Source organism: Gopherus evgoodei, chromosome 12, assembly GCF_007399415.2.
Source record: "Gopherus evgoodei ecotype Sinaloan lineage chromosome 12, rGopEvg1_v1.p, whole genome shotgun sequence".
NCBI lineage: Eukaryota > Metazoa > Chordata > Testudines > Testudinidae > Gopherus > Gopherus evgoodei.
The window spans coordinates 29,006,088-29,027,233 of record NC_044333.1 but is presented as its reverse complement, the minus strand read 5'-3'; the positions used below and the strand labels follow the sequence as shown (position 1 = coordinate 29,027,233).

The 21,146-nt window shown below is 39.7% G+C and overlaps 1 long non-coding RNA gene across 2 annotated transcripts in view; it reads right to left on the bottom strand.

Moving 5' to 3' along the window:
* The window catches only part of LOC115660434, an 83,719-nt gene that overhangs the window by 59,680 nt on the left and 2,893 nt on the right, over positions 1-21,146 (bottom strand). The window contains exon 3 of one of the 2 annotated variants that reach the window (XR_004002818.1): positions 11,966-12,043. The exons of the other annotated variant lie outside the window; for it this stretch is intronic. This is a non-coding gene — a long non-coding RNA (uncharacterized LOC115660434). Of the gene's footprint in view, positions 1-11,965; positions 12,044-21,146 lie in introns of those variants that run through there. 2 annotated transcript variants of the gene reach the window in all.

Here is a 21,146-nt window from a genome sequence, read left to right as displayed (position 1 = left end):
TGCACGGAAATGCTAGATAAGAAAGAATTTTAATGGCATATGCCCTCAGTGGGAAAGAAATTTAATTTACCTTTACCATCCAATGATGATCATTTTTAGTCAAAGCTTTGCCTGGTACTAAAATATTCTACCACTATTTCCTGGATGGATGCTGTCCAACTATGGTCCAGTTCATTTGCCCCTCTTTTTATTATTTTGGAGGTCCACCAGAAGAACATGGAGATAGTCAGTCAATTAAAAGAAATATCCAATTCATTGCTAAGCAATATTCACTGGTGATAATCCAATTCACTGCCAAGCCAGATTCTGATACTCTTACACACACTGAGTAGTATCTTGCTCCATTTAAAGCATTGGAACTATTCATGCTACTCGGTCTATGTAAAGGTATGTGTCCTTTGATATTGCAATAAGTAGGTTTATTTATAAACTACTGTATTTTTAAAAGTCAGAAAACTGAAGTCATCCTGCCCCAGAGAAGATGCTTCTAATCCTAACACTGCTTTTTTCGCTGCCAGCATTTTTTGGTACAAAGGTGACCCAGATTCCTACACTTTTTTCACATGTTGACTTGGTAACACAAGTAACCCTGATGGCCTTCCCATAAAGAAAAGGACTAGTGGCTAGGGAGGGGATAATTGACATGACTGGGTTTTAACACTGGGCATGCAGTATGGACTTGGATATTAATGTGACCTTTTTGTGCTGTAGTGTGCCGCTTGTATAAATAGGACTGCTATGATCCTTGTTTTATTAATATTTTCAAGTACTTTTACTGCCTGAGAAGGAAAGTGCTATCTATGTGCAAAGTACTTCTGTGAGATAATTTGTTTGATAGGTGTGTGAGGATGTGATCTATTAATAAAAAGCTGCTTGTGCTGCTTGAGTTTGAAAGGCTTTTTGCCATTGAGAACTTGCCTTTCTGTAAGGGAAGAAGATTTTTTTTTTCCTTTGGACTAGATTACACAGATTGCATGCAAGTCTATGTAGGTGAGTTGTGGAGGTGCTGCTCCCTGGGGAATATAGGGAATTCTTTCCACATTAGTAGTGTGCCACAGGGTATGCCTGCTGTTACATCCCTTGATATCCTCCATCATGTACCAGTCACACCTCTCCCCCACCTTAACCCCATTGACATCGTAAGAAAAATGAGAAATCTGTAACTTATTTTCTATGAATAGTAAGAGGTCAGATCGTGGCTGGTCCTTTCACAAGTGAATAGGGAAGGGAAACCCATGGTATCTTTCCACTCCTTGCATGGACCATGTAAGAAACACAACAGAATTGTGCCCACAGGAATCCAGTCACGACTGCTCCATACACTAACTGGGTAATCTGCATGTGTGGGAGGAGAAGGGGTGAAGTAGCCGCAGGCTTCTCACTTCTCCACTGTGTTGGTTAATCCTTCAAGTTCAACTTCAGTCCAGCCTGTTGTGGGCTATTGAATTATAATTTTCCTTATGATGAGAACTCATGGAGCCCAAAAACTACATTCTAGTAAATCCTGCTATATTTGTCCTGGTAGGAAGTTCATCACTTACAGTAAGGCTAGCTGAAATACTGGTAAATGATACTTTGTAGATAATATTGTGGTAAACTCTCATTGAGGCCATGTTGAGTTTACAGAGAATTCTGGTAAAAAGACAAAGTCATATTCAATTATTCAGAAAGGCCATTTTAGAATGTTTTTGTGGGTTTCTGTAACATATTACCCTGTGCTAACATTTAGTTGGATGTGAATTCAGATGTGTAACAATAAATATGAAAAAAATTATTCATTTCTGCTTTAGTTAGAGTTTGTTTGCTTTGGTAGTTATTAATAGTTAAATGTAATATTGGGAAGGTAAGTTTTTTCCATTAATTTAATTATTTTTTCCTTGTAGGCTGGCAAAGTTGGTAAGGTCAAATTTGGAAGACCTCTGAAGAGATTTTTCATCTATGGCTGTAGCTACACTGGGCACTTCTACAAAACAATTCCTGCTGTTGCTGCCTTCTGTTCAGATCCACAAGGCTAGCAACACTAGCATCTGTAGTGTAGACATGGCATAAGAGGTCCCTTGGATGCTTTTGTTACTCTCACTGGATTGGCTAATCCTGATCAAATGTGGTTAAAAATGCCAGTGGCCTGTGAATCTTGTTGATCCTAAGTCATCCTACATATAAGTAGCTGAAAGAGACGGATGAAATCTTGCACACTGATCGGATTTTTTTTTGACATTCCAGATTCTTGCATTTTGCTGCATGGCTCTTATTTTTTTCACAACAGATTCTTTAAAGATTCCACTTTTAGCCTTCATTGTATCTTTTAAAGATTTGTGTGTTTATTTTTGCTTTAGAACACACACACACACACACACACACACACACACACACACACACACACACACACACACACACACGATGGATTTCACATGCCAAGACCAAAAGCCATAAATCACTCATGTCCTCAAAGTAAAAATATTTTGCCCTGAGCAACATTACAGCCAAGCTAGGGGTATATGCTCAAATGGATAATAATTCATCAGATATCTTTAGCATTGAAGACAGATATAATTCGAAAGCAAGTTACATTCTACATGTATTATGTAGGATCTGAACATGAACATCATAATACAGGTTAATCCAAGAAAGCCTACAAAAAGACAAATCCTCTATAAAAATGTGGTTTTGTCACTTCACTTTGTTTATCATATACTATCCAGACAAATGTGTTTTTCATAATTTTGAAAGTAAGCATCACAGTTATTTTTATCAGTATATATTAGATGCATTTAGATTGTACTGTCACTCAGTTGTAAATCCAGAACTGACCTCCACATGGTTACTTTAGATATACTTTGTAAATGAGAGAAGAAACTATCCAGGCATATAGAGTTTTCTGTACCAGATACCCAGACTGCAGGTTAGATTGGCTTGAAAAGAGAGAGGAGGATAAAAAATGAAAGAAAGTGTTGTTGGGCCTGTTGCCTCTACCTCTGCTGCTGCTTGCCAGTGTCACAGTTTGCCACTGCTTACATAACATAAGAACGGCCATACTGGGTCAGACCAAAGGTCCACCTAGCCCAGTATCCTGTCTTCCGACACTTCCTGTCGCTATCACCTTTAGCTGTCATGCCACATTCTGAGGATCCACGGCCTACTCGAGTCCGTAATGATTTCAGCAGATAGTGGGGAAATCTCACTGCTTCTCTTTTTTTGTGTTGTTCTTCATTGCCATGCTGTCCTCACATCAGATCTATAGCTCAGATTTCTTGATCAGCTTACTAGTGATTTCAGTTCCAGTGATTATTGAGCAAAAACAAGGACCTATAACTGAGTGTAATCAGCTCTGTCTTTAAACATTGTAGGGGGAGGATCAAATAACATTTAAGGGCCCTTAAAAAGAGTCAACATCCCAGGTAAAAACACCTTCTTTCACTTGGATTTAGCATCGTATCTCCATTTAGCAAGTGAGATGAAATTTATGGTGACCCCTCAATTAGGGCATATTAATTATAGTTCCACTACCCTTTAGTCATACAGTAAGGATAACAACATTTCATTACTTTTGCATCCAAGGAGTAAGTGAATTTTAACCCAATCAGCCAAAACTGATCACTTTGGCAAAGCAGATGATCACCTAGCAAAGTAGGTCTAGCTATGCAAATAGTCTGCTCCTTCAGTCTTTTCCACCAGCTGATCAACAGATGGTAGGGGAGACCACTGACTTATATCCCATGTACATGCTTGTGTCCAATGTCTTCAACTGCACCCAGTCTGAAAGAAGTAGCCAGTGCATAATACATAGCATGGAGATTGCTGTGATTTGTTCATAGACTCTCTCTTCATAAGATGAGCCACTTCATTCTACTTCTAACGGAAGATTCCAGTTACTTTTACAACCCCAATTAGAGTGCAGTTTTCTAACCTTAAAGTTACAGGTTAAAATATACTTAATCATCTGTACAGTGTAACAGGACACTATTCGTGGGGGTATGTATGTGCATCCCTGCGCCCTCTTTCATACGCTGAGCTGGCAGCTAAGTCAGGTGAAAGGATTGTGGGATGTTGGCAGGAAAATGAGCTTAGGGAAGTTGACAAAGACTAAGACTTGAGAGACAATGTGGGAAGGACTGAACCATCCACAGTGGTCCCAGGGAAGACGTCTAGAGAAAGAGCAAACAGAGTCCAGGAAAGAACTTGGGGAAGGCCAAGAGATAGGCTTAGGTAAGAAGAGGTCCAAGGAGCCAAAGCAAGCAGTATGCATAATTGCACCTTCTTTGTTTGCTACAGGGTCCATGAAGTAGAACCTAGATTAGAGATGTACTGGGTTTGCATTCAGTGCCACTTGGACTTGGTGGCATGAAAATTCTTCAACAGCTCACCTGTACTTCCAGAAGGAAGGTATAATGGAAATGGTCTGTAATATTTTTATTAATTATAGGCATGGTAGTTGGCCCATTGGGTTTGATATTGCTACCTGGTAGGCAGAGAAGGGTTAAAGTACTTCCCCTAGAACAGAGGGAAGGCATGGGGAGGTATTTGTGTCAGGCAGCTGTCAGAGGTAGTATGAATGAACCATGGAGAGCTGGCTGGAATCAGCACCTATCTAGGAAAGACAATAGAACTCCAATGACCAAATGGAAAAGTTTAGCAATGGAAGACTCAGGCAAGCTGAACCTGTGAACTAAGCATGGTTTTGCAGTGCAAGAACAATGTATTGGAAGTAACAGGAAGCTGTGAGAGGAACTAGACACACAGAACACAGGAGCTCTCACCTGGGACTGAGGACAACTCAACTTCGAAGTTACCTCAGCCTAGCTGCATCTCAGAGAGGTACAGAAAAATCTATACCTTTGAGAGACATAATTAAGCCGACCTAATTCCCAGTGTAGACAGTGGTACAGTGATAGCCTCCCAGGGAGGTGGATTACATATAGCAATGGGAGATTCTCTCCCAACACTGTAGTAAGTGTGTACATTGACACACCACAGCAGCAGCACTCTTGCAGTGCTGCAGCTGTGCCATGTAGCATTTTAAGTGCAGGTATATCCTGAGAGACAAAGGGACAGAGAGAAAGAAAAAGCCTAGATGGATCCTACAGCAGCTTGTCTTTTGTGGAGCTCTGATTTGGGCCATTCTGAACTTTTACCTTTGCTTCTCTATGCAAACCTACGGACTTCCCAGCACTGTATTCCATTTGACTAATGAACCTACTCAGTTTTGAAAGGTTGTCTGGTGTTGCTGCAGCTATTTGCTCAAGTGCATTGATCCCTGGAGAGGATAAAAGTCTCTGAACAACAGCCTAGCTTAGCTGGACTCATCGTACAGACCTTATGGTGAGACACAGGAATGCTGGGGCCCAAAGGCTCAGTCTCCGAGACATTGAGGCCATGTACCCTACTCTTGTGGATAAGTGTGACCCTTTGTGGTCTGGTACTCTAAAGGGTTACTCCCAGAAAACTGTCTTAAAGTAGGAGTGTAGCACAGATCTTGTAAGTCCATGACAGCAGGCAAGCTGATACCCACAGATGAAGGGACTGTTAGGTACAATGAAACCTGCACTGAGTCCTGAAGGATCTTCAAAGAACAGTGTGTCCTAGGAAAGGACTCCATGTCACCTGAAAAGGGCAAGTTGGAGCCAGTGGGGTGAACTGTGTCTGTACTTGTCAATTCTAGAAGAGATGGATCATTGTGACATAGGCAGAGGACCAGGCCACCTTAGTAATCTAGCCATACTGGGAGCCTGAGGCCCACCAGAGGAAGACAATGAATCAACCATGGGAAAGGGAAACTGAGGAAGACACGTGACCAGAATCCACGAAAAGTAAGCTATTTGATTAAATGCAACATACATGGGATTGAAAATCTCCTCCTGGTCAGGCTGAGCCATGACCCATAAAATTTGGTTCTTTTTATCCCAATTTCCATAATCACAAAGATAGTTATTGGTAAATTATTACGGATAATAGAGTTCCTGCTTCCATTAGATTCAATGGGAGCAGAATTGGGCCATCAGTTTCTTAATCATACATTTTATTACCAAACCTGTTGCAAATTCCAACCATTATTTGGAGTCTCCCCATCTCAAACTAGGAGCAGTGTGAAGGGAATTCTGGGTGGAATTCCCTTTCACTAGATCACTAGTATTGATTCAACGCAACAAGCAGTGTTGACGGTCCCCAACAAGAGTCATGTCTGGCCTCCTTAAACCAGAAGAAAATCTAATGCGATTCACAGCTCTTGTTCCAAGGGGAAAATAACATTTTTAAACCAATTTCTTTATTTTGATACATTCTTTAAAAAAAGTGATACAGATAATATGGTCCAAGATTCTGAAAAGATACATTTGGACATTTTAAATAGATTTTAGGGTAATGCTATGCATTAAAACTTTGCAATTTGCATATTAATAATTTTCAGGTCTCTAATTAGATGCAGATAACTGTGCAAATAGCTAAACATATTTGATATATTTGAGATTGCATTTCACTTATTATCAGTATCATGCGTTAAAATAATGAACACCAGCAATAAAAGGCTTTTGTGCAGATGCTTGCTTGCCTATTTTTTTCTAAGACAATAATCTCAGTTTTATGTAAATGATGTTTGAAAGGACAAAGTAAAGTGATGGTGGATGTATAATACAGATATAATTATAAAATTAAAAGTGTTCACCTAGCTTCCTTTGGATATTAATCACTTAGGATTCATAAGCAATAGTTTGTTCTGAAAATGTGTCTGAGTGGTGTTTTTTAAGTGTACTTGAGCTTATTTCAGCCTATTTACATGCATTTGATCAAAGCTTGTCCCCAAGAAACTCTCTTTTTCAGCGTTGCTTTTGTCATGTACTTTTTATCATGCAAAGGAAAGAGGTGGTCCTCTGTACCTCATTCCCTAACTTTGAAAAAAAAACCTGTAAAAATATTTGCATTTTGTATTAATTTAAATGTATATATTGATGCAGTGTCTCTTAACACAAAGAGGTTGTTTAATGTATGTTGCTCAGAAGGATAAAGCATACCATTGAGTCAGGGTCCTACAGTACTTAGATTGTCAGCTTTTTGAGTAGGGACTGTCTTTTTGTTCTTTGTTTGTCCAGGAACTAGAATAACTGGTTTCAAGTCCCAACTAATAGATAATACATAATCATATATGTAGCATGTATCATTGGGATATGATACTAAATAAACCTGTTATAAAACAATGTACAAATTAAAATGGGTACCACTGCCACTACCACACACTGAATAAGGACACATAGTTGAACTGCCCCAGGAGCAGACCAGAGACTGAACTCTGATTCAATGTCACTTTTCAGCCCTGATTCTCTCGTGGTTTCGGAGAAGGGTCTACCGGTTCTGCACCCCTGCCTATCCACCCTCTCTTCTCACCTTCACCCGGAGAGAAGTAACGGTCCAAGGGAAGCTGCTCTCAGACCCCTTTTCCACCCCTTCACCTCACTATCACCCACAATGGAGGTAGACCATGCATATTATACATATATGTTTTATATAAAGAGTGGGAGCACTACAATCTCCCTTAATGTGAAAAGCATAACACAGAACTATCTTGTCAGCAAAGACTTTGTTTCTCTTGCAGTGCAATTTTATAAAGAAATACATATTTCTGTAAGTTATATGTGGCTTTGGGTATATGAATAGCATATATTTAAGTCTACATTACTACAAGCACATTATTTACTATGTATTTCAGCATATTCAGAGTATGGTTGAAGCCACTTCAATTGGGTGTAGATAAGCAGGAAAGGTGCTGTTGTGGACAAAGTTGATTTTTGCCTGTAAGATATAATGGGAAATGTATCCCTTGAATGGGCCACCACAAGTTATTGAACCCACTTCACTAGGATGTTTGGAGCTGCAGTTAGCCTCTTAGTCACAAGTACTTGTCTTACAAATTGTTCCTGGCTGTCACTGGGTGTTTCATTTCCTCCAAACAGAGAGACCTTTTTTTGAGCAGGTTCAAATGCTTGCTAGCTGTGCAGTTGTGGAGCAGTTGGCAATTTCAGAGCAAGGATAGGTGGATTAGTCAAAAGACGACAAAGGAACACCTGAAAGGCGAAGTGATGTGAACGCAAACCAGAAAAGAAAATATGAGGGTAAGAACTGTGAGGTGGCTGAGGTCCCATTCCTAGGGTAAGAAGCTCAGGTTAATTATGAAAGATTTGACCCCACTGCCAGCTGGTGGTTGCACTGGAAAATGCAACATAATGTTTTCTAAAAAGAATACTGAGAAAAAATATTTTGATGGTAATACTATATCATATGGCAATATGGTATTTTGCCAATAAAAATAACTAACAATGACCCTGGGACATTATTAATGTTGATTAAAACTGGATAGTTTTCCTTTTTATTTGGCACCTTGAAAGATGGTATGCACCATGTCTAACATTAAAGCAGAAATAAAGCCAAGAGTATGATTTTAACTTTATTTCTGCTACAGAGAAAAGTAACTTATTGCTCATAGTAAAAATGAAACCTCTTTAATTTGCTGAAAGATCTCCAGGTTACATATAATAATAAATATACACCTCTACCTCGATATTATGCTGTTCTCAGGAGCCAAAAAATCTTACTGTGTTATAGGTGAAACTACGTTATATCGAACTTGCTTTGATCTGCCGGAGCATGCAGCCCCGCTCGTCCAGAGCGCTGCTTTACCGCATTATATCCAAATTTGTGTTATACTGCGTCGTGTTATATTGGGGTAGAGATGTAATATTACATAAGGAGATATACCTATCTCATAGAACTGGAAGGGACCCTGAAAGGTCATTGAGTCCAGCCCCCTGCCTTCACTAGCAGGGCCAAGTACTGATTTTGCTCCAGATCCCTAAGTGGCCCCCTCAAGGACTGAGCTCACAACCGTGGGTTTAGCAGGCCAATGCTCAAACCACTGAGTTATCCTACCAGTGAGATATATGTTAGTTGCTTGTCTGAACAGGATTTCATTTTCCAGGAATGGTTGAGGTGAGATAAATAAACAAAAATTACATCTTAGCTGCAGAACGACTATGTTCATCTACTAGATTTTCAAAACAATACACAATTGGAGACACACACATTTGTTCTTATCCTCATCAAATATTGTAATTTTGAGTTTGATTTAAGTCAGCTGAGGTACATGTAATTAAGACTAAAGAGAACCAGATTTGTAAACATCCTCTAACTTTTCACATGCAGGTTTTTACCCAGAAAGAATTGCAGGCACAAGTGATACAATTTAGGCAGGCATCACTATTGAATACTAGCAGCAGGAAAAATAATATTAAGAATAGTTTAAAAGCATTTTTCCCCCGGCAGTGAAATCAGTGGACTATAAGGCACAGAGGTTTGTATAAAAATTGAAGCCAAAATGGTGATTTTTAAGAGTAAAAGACTCTGATTCTTTACTAGAGCCCAACCTTTTCACTCCAGTTCAAAGTTGAACTGTGGATATGGACCCATGGAAAGGAGGCCCTTGAAGAATTCCACCTGGATTTCAACAATTTCCACCCCATCATCAACCTCAGCCTGGAGCAGTCCACATAAGAGATCTACTTCCTGGACACTACAGTGTAAATAAATGATGGTGACAGAAACATCACCCTATACTGGAAACCTGTTGACTGCTATACTTACCTACAAGCCTCTAGCTTCCATCCAGGACACATCACACGATCCATTGTCTACAGCCAAGCCTTAAGATACAACCGCATTTGCTCCAATCCCTCAGACAGAGACAAGCACCTACAAGATCTCTATCAAGCATTCTTAAAACTACAATACCCACCTGGGGAAGTGAGGAAACAGATTGACAGAGCGAGATGGGTATCCAGAAATCACCTACTACAGGACAGGCTCAACAAGGAAAACAACAGAACACCACTGGCCATCACATACAGCCCCCAGCTAAAACTTCTGGAGTGCGTCATCAACTATCTACAACCTATTCTGGAAAACAATCTCCCACTCTCACAAGCCTTGGGAAAGAGGCCAATCCTCGCTTACAGACAGCCCCGCAACATGAAGTAAATACTCACCAGCAACTACACACCACAGAAACACTAACCCAGGAACCAATCCCTGTAATAAACCCTGTTGCCTTCTCCGTCCCCATATCTACTCTAGCGACACCATCATAGGATCCAACCACACCAGCCACACCATCAGAGACTCATTCACTTGCACATCTACTAATGTGATATATGCCATCATGTGCATATATCTTCATGTGCTAGCAATGCCCCTCTGCCATATACATTGGCCAAACTGGACAGTCTCTATGTAAAAGGATAAATGGACACAAATCAGACATCAGGAATGGCAACATACAAAAGCCAGTAGGAAAACACTTCAATCTCCCTGGACACTCAATAACAGATTTAAAGGTAGCCAGACTTCAACCAAAAAAACTTAAAAGAAAAACTGCTGAGCTACAATTTATTTGCAAACTGAATACCATCAGTTTGGGCTTGAATAGGGACTGGGAATGGCTGGCTCACTACAAAATCAGTTTTCCCTCTCTTGGTATTGACACCTCTTCATCCATTATTGGGAGTGGACTACATCCACCCTGACTAAATTGGCCTTCAACATTGTTTCTCCACTGTAAGTAACTCCCTTCTCTTCATGTGCAATTATATATTTATGCTTATATTTGTAATTTTCACTCCAGGCATCTGAAGAAGTGGGTTTTTCAGCTATGAAAGCTTATGCTCAAATAAATCTGTTAGTCTTTAAGGTGCCACTGGACTCCTTGTAGTTTTCATGTAATCTGGCTGTCATGTTTTGCGTGGAACTTTAATAAAGACTGTACCATGAGGACACGCTTTGAAAGCCTGTTTGGCTGTTTCATTTATTTTGGTGTGGATAATAGTGAAAATCAAAATGAAAACAAGGCAACAGAGCTTAATAATATTGTGTGACCATTACTTACAGGTGTAGATGACTTCAGAGGTCAGATATTCAAAGCTGGCAAATAATTTTGGAGCCACAATTTTACACACATAATACAGGCTCAATCAATTCTGGGCACAAATTATAGAATTTAGATAGCAGACTATTTTGTTCCTATAAATTTTTATGTTGTCATATGGACCAACAATTGAATGAGGGCACAAAAACAAGAATTAAGAACTCTTTGGGAAAATTGGGCCTAAAAATGTTATTGTAGATGCCAATATGCTAATGGTAAAGATGGTTCAGATGGAAACTCACCGATAATAGAGCAAATCCAGATAATTAGAGAACAAAGAAGATGAGGGATGCAACATCCTGTTTATACAATTGAAGCACTTACCTGTTGGTCAACAGAATGAGATAGTTCCTGATTCAAAACCTATTCAAATCAATGGCATGCTCTCCAATGATTTCAGGATCATTGGATAAGGCCTGTAATGCTAGCAGCATGTACCAGCTAGGAAAAGGTGAAAAAAGAAATTGACACAGACTGCAGTTCATAGAACGCCAATTTCTGAATCCAAATAAAGCATAAATTACTGTTTTGTTTTATATTCCAATTGCTTGTCATCAGACTGGGTGACAGGAACTCACATTTCCTCCCTTTGGGAAGTTGTGACCAGCAATATTGACCAACAGCCTTCTTAAAACAAAGTATTTTATTTAATATTTGGAACAAAGCATGAGAAAATGTGAGGATTTTAAAACAACAAACAGCCTATGTGCATATTTATCCTCAATTAAACGTATGATTCACTATAAGCTAAGGTGCACAGGGTTTCCTTTTAAGTTACAGGAATAGAGCAGAACCAACTTACATTCTTTAGCGATCCCAACTATACCTATGACCCACCCGGAGAGCTACTCACAACATGTTCTGCTGTTCTTCTTCCCTTTTTCCCCTTTACCTGTGAGTCTGTAGGTCTCTCAGCCTGGTTCTGTTTAACTCATACTGCTCAAATAGTTTTTGGTCTAGTCAGAAGGATTATCCATCAGGGCCTATCCAGGAGAATGCCACTCACTTGTTTGGTCAGGTAGAGCCACTCAGTCTCACTGTGTCGTCTCTCTCTGTACGTGAAGATGTTGAAACTGTCTAATCCTGTCCCAAAAGTCAAGCACATAAATCACATTTTGGGAGACAGACTGAAACATGCAGATGATTACAGATATTCACGGGCCTGTTTCATAGCAGCTAGTGCCACTGGGTAGAGCTGCTACACTTAGTGTTTCAAGTTCTCTTTCTTAGCATGTGAACAAGTTCCAGTCTTAGAAAGATATGCTTAATGTTAGTTCTGACTGTGCAAGATTCTGGGCAGAGAGATCTGTGCCACAGCAGGAGAGTTTGCCCTTTGCATTGTTTCTGACTGGAGTTGATTCTTGATTTAGAGTTGCTTGCTGGGAACTGAGCACTGGTGTCGGGCTAAGGTTCCTCAAATAAATCATTGTTTGCATGCTGTATGGTGGGGGCTCCCCTCTTTTTCAGGGTTCCAATCTCTTTGGGGAGGGAAAAATTCATGAAGGAATCACATCAGTGCACAAATCTCTCACAACACTTTTACTACGATGTACAGAATCCCAGCAAACAGTCACCCAGTGGGAGTGTATAATATATCTCAGATGCCTAAAAGGAACTGCTTCCTTCAGTAACAGTCTTCACAGCCCGTCCAGCTGCGAGTCCTTAGTCCTAGATTAAAGTCTCTCTTTCCCCTTTGGCTCTGGCCAATCCATATGTGCAGTGCAGTGCAGTCCCAGGGGGTCCCCACACTCAGGTTGCTCCCTGGAACGGTCTTCCAGCCCAGCGTTCAGACTCTTCACCTGCTTTGTGCCTGGAGAGCAGCACAGACCCACTCTTTCAGCCCACGCAATCCCTTGTAGGAATAACTATCCTTTACTCCAACGAGAGGAGAGCTGGGGAACCAGGAAGTAGGGGCAGGATTTTCATTTCAAATGAGCTCTCTAGCCAACCAGGCTCTGTAGAAGAGCAATAGTATCATTCACAGATTTCAGGTAACCCTTGTTATAGCTGAATTATTGCAGGGGTAAAAAGGACTAGTTGAGGAACTTAGGCTGGTGGAAATGAATCTCATTTGAGCAAGTGATATGATGGCTTTTTCATTTTGGGGCTAGATGGTCTATTACTCTGAAGGGAGAGGGATCCATTTTGAACAGATATAACTTTACTACTAGATAGCTGTTTAAGTGACTGTTAGAGATTGTTTTTTATTTTAAGTACCCTCATTAAAAATTGCAGCCTAACATTTAACTAAAAATAACTATGATGAGTCCTGATTTCCTGCATTTGTGGTAGCATTCCCATATGCATTCATAAAGCTCCTAACATTGGATCAGAACATTTATTTCCTTGTGTTTTGAGTCATTCAATAGGTAAGTGGATTAATAGACTTTCATTCCAAAAGCACTTAGAAGAATCATATACATGTTTATTCATTGTCCCTGGCACTCTAACTTACACAATTTTCCCATTCTTACAGCATGTTCCTTTAATGTCTTCTATGATTGCAATTAGATCAGTACCTAGAGGAAATGCATGCACTTAGAAATTGATTGAACCCACTATTAATAGTGCTTTTTGGATTCTGTATTAGATAGCAAGGAGTCAGATGTGAAACAAAATGTTATTATAATTGAGCATTAATGCAAAGGATAAAAAAAATCAAATATGATTAACAGACCATGGATACATTATCTCACTTGGAATAACATAAAAATCCCATACAAAACAAAGGGTAGTATTAATAAATCATTTTTATACATGTAACAAGAAAATATGTAACAGTTGTTACTCTTAGCAAATTTCATTTTTATGTACTACAGCCATTTAAAAACTGCTGCTAAGTATTTTGAATGATTCACCAGGAAATTTTAGGTATTTCTCTGTGGCACTCAAAGATATGGATTATTTTAAATATTCTGAGTTTTATATATACTGTTTTACATTTCTGGCTACCTGTTTTGGAAATCTGTATCTGATATGAAAGCTGCTTTCTTTCTTCCATTCAGCATGTTTGAGGTAAACACATACAGGAGAGCCATTGCTAAATGACACAAAGCTAATCTACACACTCCTTAATTTGCACAGAAAATTTCTCCATGCTTCTTAGCAAAGATTTAATATTAGGTCACTGTAATGAGGTTCCATTGCTAAACACTAATTGTTCTTAGAAAGCATTGTAGAACTGTTTATTTCGTGCACAAACAACTGGCCTCATATTCATGTTCCATTATATTCACCTCTCTCCAGCCTTTGCTGCAAAATGATTCCAGTTGACTCTATTGCCAAATACCCAGGGGATTTTTCACTAATTTAATGCAAGCAGGAATGGCCCATAATTTGTACTGCACATGTGAAGAATGACAACTTAAATAAGGTCCAAACCTACAAGGTGTGGACTGCCTCCCTTGAAGAGAAGAGTGTAATGCCTTCATTTGCCCCTGAAAGTACTAACCTTTGAGGTTATTCAGCTCTGGGCTAGTCACCAAGTGTAAAAATAATCTTCAGTATTTGCATGGATTTTGGATGGGTGAACTTCAGTTTGTTTCAGGTTGATTACTGAAGCTTCCATTGCTTGACTGTGGCACCTGAACTTTCTAAACTGCTCGATTCTGCTAATGCATAGAAAAGTTGCAAGAACCAACTTTCTTGAGAGATTTATGGTTCTTCTTTCCAGTTAGCTCTCTCTCTCTCTGTGATAGCTAGGAGAACATTTCAAATGTGTTCTGGGAATTTACTCTAAAATTAGGCTTGGCAGAATTCTATTTTTATTTTTATAATTTCAGAGGATAATGTTTATTTTTAATCCATTTTTATTCATTATCTATTTAAATGTTCATAATTGCAGAACATTACAGGGGTGTCCAACAGTTACTTAATGGTAATAGATGCTGAGATTCAAAAAGTTCAATATTCATATCCATTAAAACACAAATTGTCAATATCATGTCAAAATATACAAAGTAAATATACTCATATCAAGCTCTAATAAGGTCTAAACCAGCATTTTCCTTACTTTGCCTCTCTAAATTTTGATTATCATCAATGCAAATATTTTGTTAGTTTCTGCGTGTATGGTGAAATAGATGTTTTCTGACAAAAAATTAATCCTTCCAAGTCTATTTAAAGATACTTTCATAATACTGGCATTTCTTGTACATGCACACACTAAAATTTTAAGCCCATTTTCTGCTTATAAAAGGTACACTCATTCAGTCAGGGGATAGACACAATACCATGTGACTTATATGACTAATTGAACAATATGAATAGTGAAAAGTGTAAGTGAACAGTCTTAAACCAACCCATATTTTAGATAACTTGTGATGTAGTTATTTCAGAAAAAAAATTGTCTGCCAGAAACCATAATTATCCCACGTAACTGGATGATCCTTCAGGAGTGTTATCCCCTTGATTGGTACCAACTCACAATCTTCAGTAGCACTAGCAGCCTGATGATTAAGGGAACTCCACTGAATATTTATTAGTCACAGTCACACAGTGTAGAAGTTATACAGAAGACAACCTTTGACATGATTAATATTCAGGAGGGATCGTGTCATGAAAGACCTTATTCATCTCTAGGCCTTCAAAAGCTATGTGATATAAACTAAACTAAAGTGGTATTAGCCACTTGATGAAACAATAGCTCAAGAATTGAAATAAAATATGATAGTTATTTGTTTGTAATGACAAAAACAGTATGCCCTGATTTGAGAGAGGCAAGCCACTGAAGTGCTTCTGAAAATCTGGCCACTTTCTCTACATGCCTAAATAGGAGCTGCTGAATGCTGAGCTCTTCTGAATCTCTAGCCCACATTTTTTAAGAGGGAAAAAAAATCATAGAGTTCATACTAAACTGTGACTTTTATACCAAACTCCTATTTTTTTCCCCTGTAATCCTTTGTAAAACAATTACATTGTAGTTAAAATGAAAAAGAGAGCTCTTTGAAGGTGAGCAATAAAATTAAGATGGCTTATTGTCAAATATCTCCTTTTGGATTCTCATTGTTTTGTAGTTTAGATTCCCGTTTTAATTATGCCTACCCATTCTTATAAAGCAGGGGTAGACAACCTATGGCACGTGTGCCGTAGGTGGCACGTGAGCTGATTTTCAGTGGCACTCACACTGCCTGCGTCCTGGCCACCAGGGGGCTTTGCATTTTAATTTTAAATGAAGCTTCTTAAACATTTTAAAAATATTTACTTTACATACAACAATAGTTGAGTTATATATGAAAGACTTATAGAAAGAGACCTTCTAAAAACATTAAAATGTATTACTGGCACGTGAAACCTTAAATTAGAGCGAATAAATGAAGACTCGGCACACCACTTCTGAAAGGTTGATGAGCCCTGTTATAAAGAACGAAGAACTCTTCTATATCCTCTTTACTGCAAGTATCTTTTTTCTTCAGGAGCACACAATACCTTACAATTTATTAATCTTCATCCTTAGATTTTTAATATCTAGGCAAAATAACAAGGATTCTGGGGGCTCGGAGAGGATAAATATCTAAAAGTATAGGCACTTATTAAAACTTATTTTAAACGGCCTAAAACATTGCCATCTTGCAAGCTCAGCCTTTCGAGAGAGGTGACTGATACTTCCAGGTTTTATCTAGGCCAGATATATAACAACAAACACTTCTCTCATTCCATCAAAACTAGGAAGTACATATTCATGTGACTTTATTGAACCTATATGGCATTTTATTTTGTCCAAACTGGTTCACTTATTACTAGTTTAGAATGTATTAACTGTCCCTGATCCTGCAATAAACTCTATGCATGTGCCAGCATGGAGCCCCATGAAGTTCAGGGGTGTTCAGGAGATTGCATGGTTGTAGGGATCCACCCACCCAGAACACATTGCAGGATTAAGGATTTAGACTGAAAATTCCTAGGGGAAGGGATTCTGTAGTAGAATGTGCTGGCCCTTTAAGGAAGCTATAAACCCAGCATGGCCAGGACTCTGGTACAATCCAGAACCCAAACATTCTGGAATCTATTGACTATAGTCCCCAGGGTGGATGGGAGGTGTAGTTCTGCTGAGAAAGGAAACTGTATACAAGAACTCCCTTTTGCTCCAACTGAAGAGAAGCCTGAAGAGACCAGGTTGTGGGTCTCACATACTAAGGTATGGGTGTTCATAGAAGAAGTTTATGAAGAAAGAAAGCCTAGAAAGGAAAGGTTTTTGGAACTGCTAGTATGGTAATCCTGAAGTGGGAAGAACGTCTAGCAAGGGGAGGAAAAGGAACCTGGGGAATTGAACCAAGCATTGTTTTTCTTTTTGGGGTCCAAGGCCAGAGCTTCCAGGAGAGGGTAGGAGGAAGCTTCCCCTCTGCTTCCCTGGACTGTGAGGTCACCAAGAGTTGTTGCTGTGACACCCTAAAAAGATGGACTTCCGTCTCCTGGGAATGGCTGGAGTTTTGATTTAGCCAGAGGGCTAAATTAACCCACTGAAGAGAGCAAACTGAGGCAGTAATCACATCTCTACAGTGAAAAGATAAGTCACTGCTACTGGCTTCACTTTCATTTGTCTGTAAAGCACCATCAACACTTGCAGTTCTGTAGGATTAATAATTCTGCACAGTATATTATGTATAAATCATTCAGATGTTATAACCTGTGCTTTTGCCTTTTCATGCTTGAAGTAGCATTAAATGTACTTGTTGTTCATCATAATTATATTCCCTCTAAGAGAAAACAAACTTGTTCTCATGGAATAAAAAGGAGTTATATGTTCCAAACAAATGCTTGAATTCCACTATAGATTTCCATATATTTGTTTTACTACAGCTCGTCCGTTTTATTATTGGAAATGCTAAAAGTGAAGCTATTTTATTAGCATACAGCTAGTCAGTAGCAATACTTCTTGACAGCAAAGATGCAGGATAAAATAAAACAAAACACTTATAGTTCATTAAAAATCTATTCCTTTCCTTTTAGATGCAATGTAATTGTTCTAATGTGCCGCTTGGACATGTGGCTCACATCATATACGAGCCTAGTATAGTAAATAGACTAAATCCTGTAGAAGGGTGTGGAAGGCCCTGTATGAAGCAGAAGCAGAGTGGCTCCATTGTACAGTGTGAGGACCCCAGAGATAGTAAGAAAGGTGGTTTGGGAGCAGAGTAGAGTGGATCTATGACAAGCCAGATCCATTAGCTCATTCCTCATTCAGAGGTTGTGAATGTGACTATCAAGTAGCTGATGCTATGTCAGGTATATACATGGATACTCTACCCCCTATTCTTAGATTGGATGTGAGGAAAGAATATCAACATCTGCTCACTCAGCTGAGGCTAGTGTGGGCCTTGGTTTAAAATTCATTCATGTACTTCAATGTCTAGAATATCTGAGCATATTATTAAAAGCATAAAGTGTTTATTAAATGTTATTTAAACCAGCATATGATAGAAAACTAAAATAAGTAACTAAAGCAATTATCAATGTATATAACCTTACCACCTGATGACCTGGATTCTGAAGGGGGAAAAGGTCTTACAAATTGAGTTGTGATAAACTTGCAAAAACTCAGTTTGGTGAACAGCTTACTGAATTCTCCGGGTTCACAGCCCTTCCCTGCTCATCCTTTGCTCTAGCTTTGTGATAGCAAATGACTTCTCCAGACTTCTGTAGGACTTTCTCCCTGCCAGCAGTGATAATGGTGGCAATGTTGGATCTTCAGGGAGAGTCTCCTAGGGGAATCCTTTTTTTATTTTTTTTTCCCCACTGTGACCTCCTCCATGCTTCTCCCTCTGTTCACTCAGTATATGGTATATTTTATCCAGTTCCCACTACCTTCACCCCCCCTCCACAGGCTAGCAGTCCAAGAGGCCACCACATGTTAGAATACAGATATTCAGGCCTGCTTGTAAAGGCCTATACTTGAAGAACTTAGGTGTATTTTTTATCACTGAGCTAGTTACAGGGGTATAAAAACAAAGAATCAAAATCACAGTCCACCTGTGTATGGGCTCTCTCTCACTAGGATAGTCTAAAAACAAGGCCTCAGACTAAGGCCTTTGACTAAGCATACGGTTACATCATCACCTTCCAAACCAGTCACATTGAAATAAGGTGCTATTGGGCTATTAGGAAGACGTTCCTCTCCTGACAGTGCCCATCATCACCAGATAAGAAACAGATCTTAAGATGGTTAAAGAAAATTTAGTTTGATAGCATCCTGTCTGTCAAGAAATCACTGATCAATGGTTGGTGGTTGTGAACCCTCATTTCTGTATTGTTTTATCTTTATGGCCCCCACTTTTCTATTGTTTACTCTGGTTCTCTAATTGTTTCTGTCTGCTGTATAATTAGTTTTGCTAGGTGTAAGTTAATTAGGGTAGTGGGATATGATCGGTTAGAGAATTATATTACAATATGTTAGGATTGGTTAGTTAAATTTCAGTAAAATGATTAGTTAAGGTATAGCTGAGAATATTGAGGGAAAGGGAAATTGGAATAACGTTTGCTAAGGGGGAGAACAGGAACAGGGGGGAATGGGGAACAGGGACACAGGCCAAGGCTTTGTGGCGTCAGAGCTGGGAAGGGAGGCACGGGGTAAATCCTCTGCGGCATCAGAGCTGGGAATGGAACACTGGGGAACAGACCCTATCAGCGTATAGAGATAAGCCCGACTGGTGTGAAAGGCTTCGGAATATGCTTGCTTGGAAACTAACCCCAATTAACGTTGCATTGTTTGTACTTCAGACTTCTGGTCTTCTGCTTTCTGTCTACGTGACAAGAACCAGGGCAGAGGGTGAAGGGAAAGCCCTCTAACACCACAGAAGATTATGGTCTGATAGAGGTTCATGGACTAGACCCCAGATTCAATCCTGCCCACTGGTAACTGGGGTCTGTCGGTGTTACAAGTGGGGGATCCTCTGGGATTTCAGCTGGGAAGTCTCTGAAGCTTAGGACTCACTTCCTCAGCTAGGGGAAGTGTGTAACCCACACACCTCCTGGGTGTGGCGTTCTGTCCCATCTAGTGGCAATGAGACCACTTAGAGAGAGAGATAAAATGACTCTGCTCTACAGCCTTGGCTAACAGCCAGTTGGCTTTTTGCTTATGCAGTAGAGGCTCTTGCTCTAAGCTCCCGAAGCCCCAGGTTCGATCCCGCCTGCTGATGACTGAGATCTGTGGGTGTTACAGCTACAGCAGAGCACAAGGGGGGAGGGATAGCTCAGGGGTTTGAGCATTGGCCTACTAAACCCAGGGTTGTGAGTTCAATCCCTGAGGGGGCCATTAAGGGAACTGGGGTAAAAATCTGGGGATGGTCCTGGTTGGAGCAGGGGGTTGGACTAGATGACCTCCTGAGGTCCCTTCTAACCCTAATAGTCTATGATTCTATGTAATGTTAAGGTGTATACATTTTGATATTTAGTCTTATTTTCCCAGGATTATTTAAACTTATATATTGGGGCTAATTCTTATCTCAGTTACACCAGTATAAACTTGGAAAACTTATAAATTTATAAACAGTGAAATTGCTCTAGCTTTGTGTAACAGCTCCTTTCATCTCATCTCACCTGCCTCCTGTAGGAAGTTGAGGTATGGGTTGGCACTCTGGCACCCACCCAAAGTCCCAGGACAGGCTGAACGGTGTGGAGGGGGTCAATGCCTTTATACCCATCTTCTGGACCTGAGGACATTAGCGTCCAGTTGAATTCTTCACTAGAACAGCCCTCCTGGGTAGTCTGCAGTGGGGGGAGAAGGCCTCCCTCTTGGCTATTTATTCCATATTTAACCACATTATATAGCACTGGTCTCATTGTTTGTGTGTTCACATCTAGGGAGTATAAACCTACCTACCTGACAAGGGTCTGGTGCGACTTAACTATTGTAAATTCTATGTTGATCTTTGGTTGCAAGATACTACATAACTATAATTTATTATTAATTAATATTATTATTGTTACCTTTTTTATCTGAGCAGTTAGCCAATACTTAGCATCTTGGAGATTGTTTCCATTAGCAGGAGAAATTGATGATGGAGACAGGTATTTCTCTGTGTGATGGGATATACCAAGTCCACACTGGGCTTGAAGGGGTGAATGAGAGCCTGTGGTGCAATTGGCCTCACCCCACTACACCTGCACTAAGTATCAGACCTAGAAAAAGGTCTGAACCCAGCTCAGTTAGGGCCTGACCAGGAAGAAGGGCAGATTTCTGCCTCTCAAT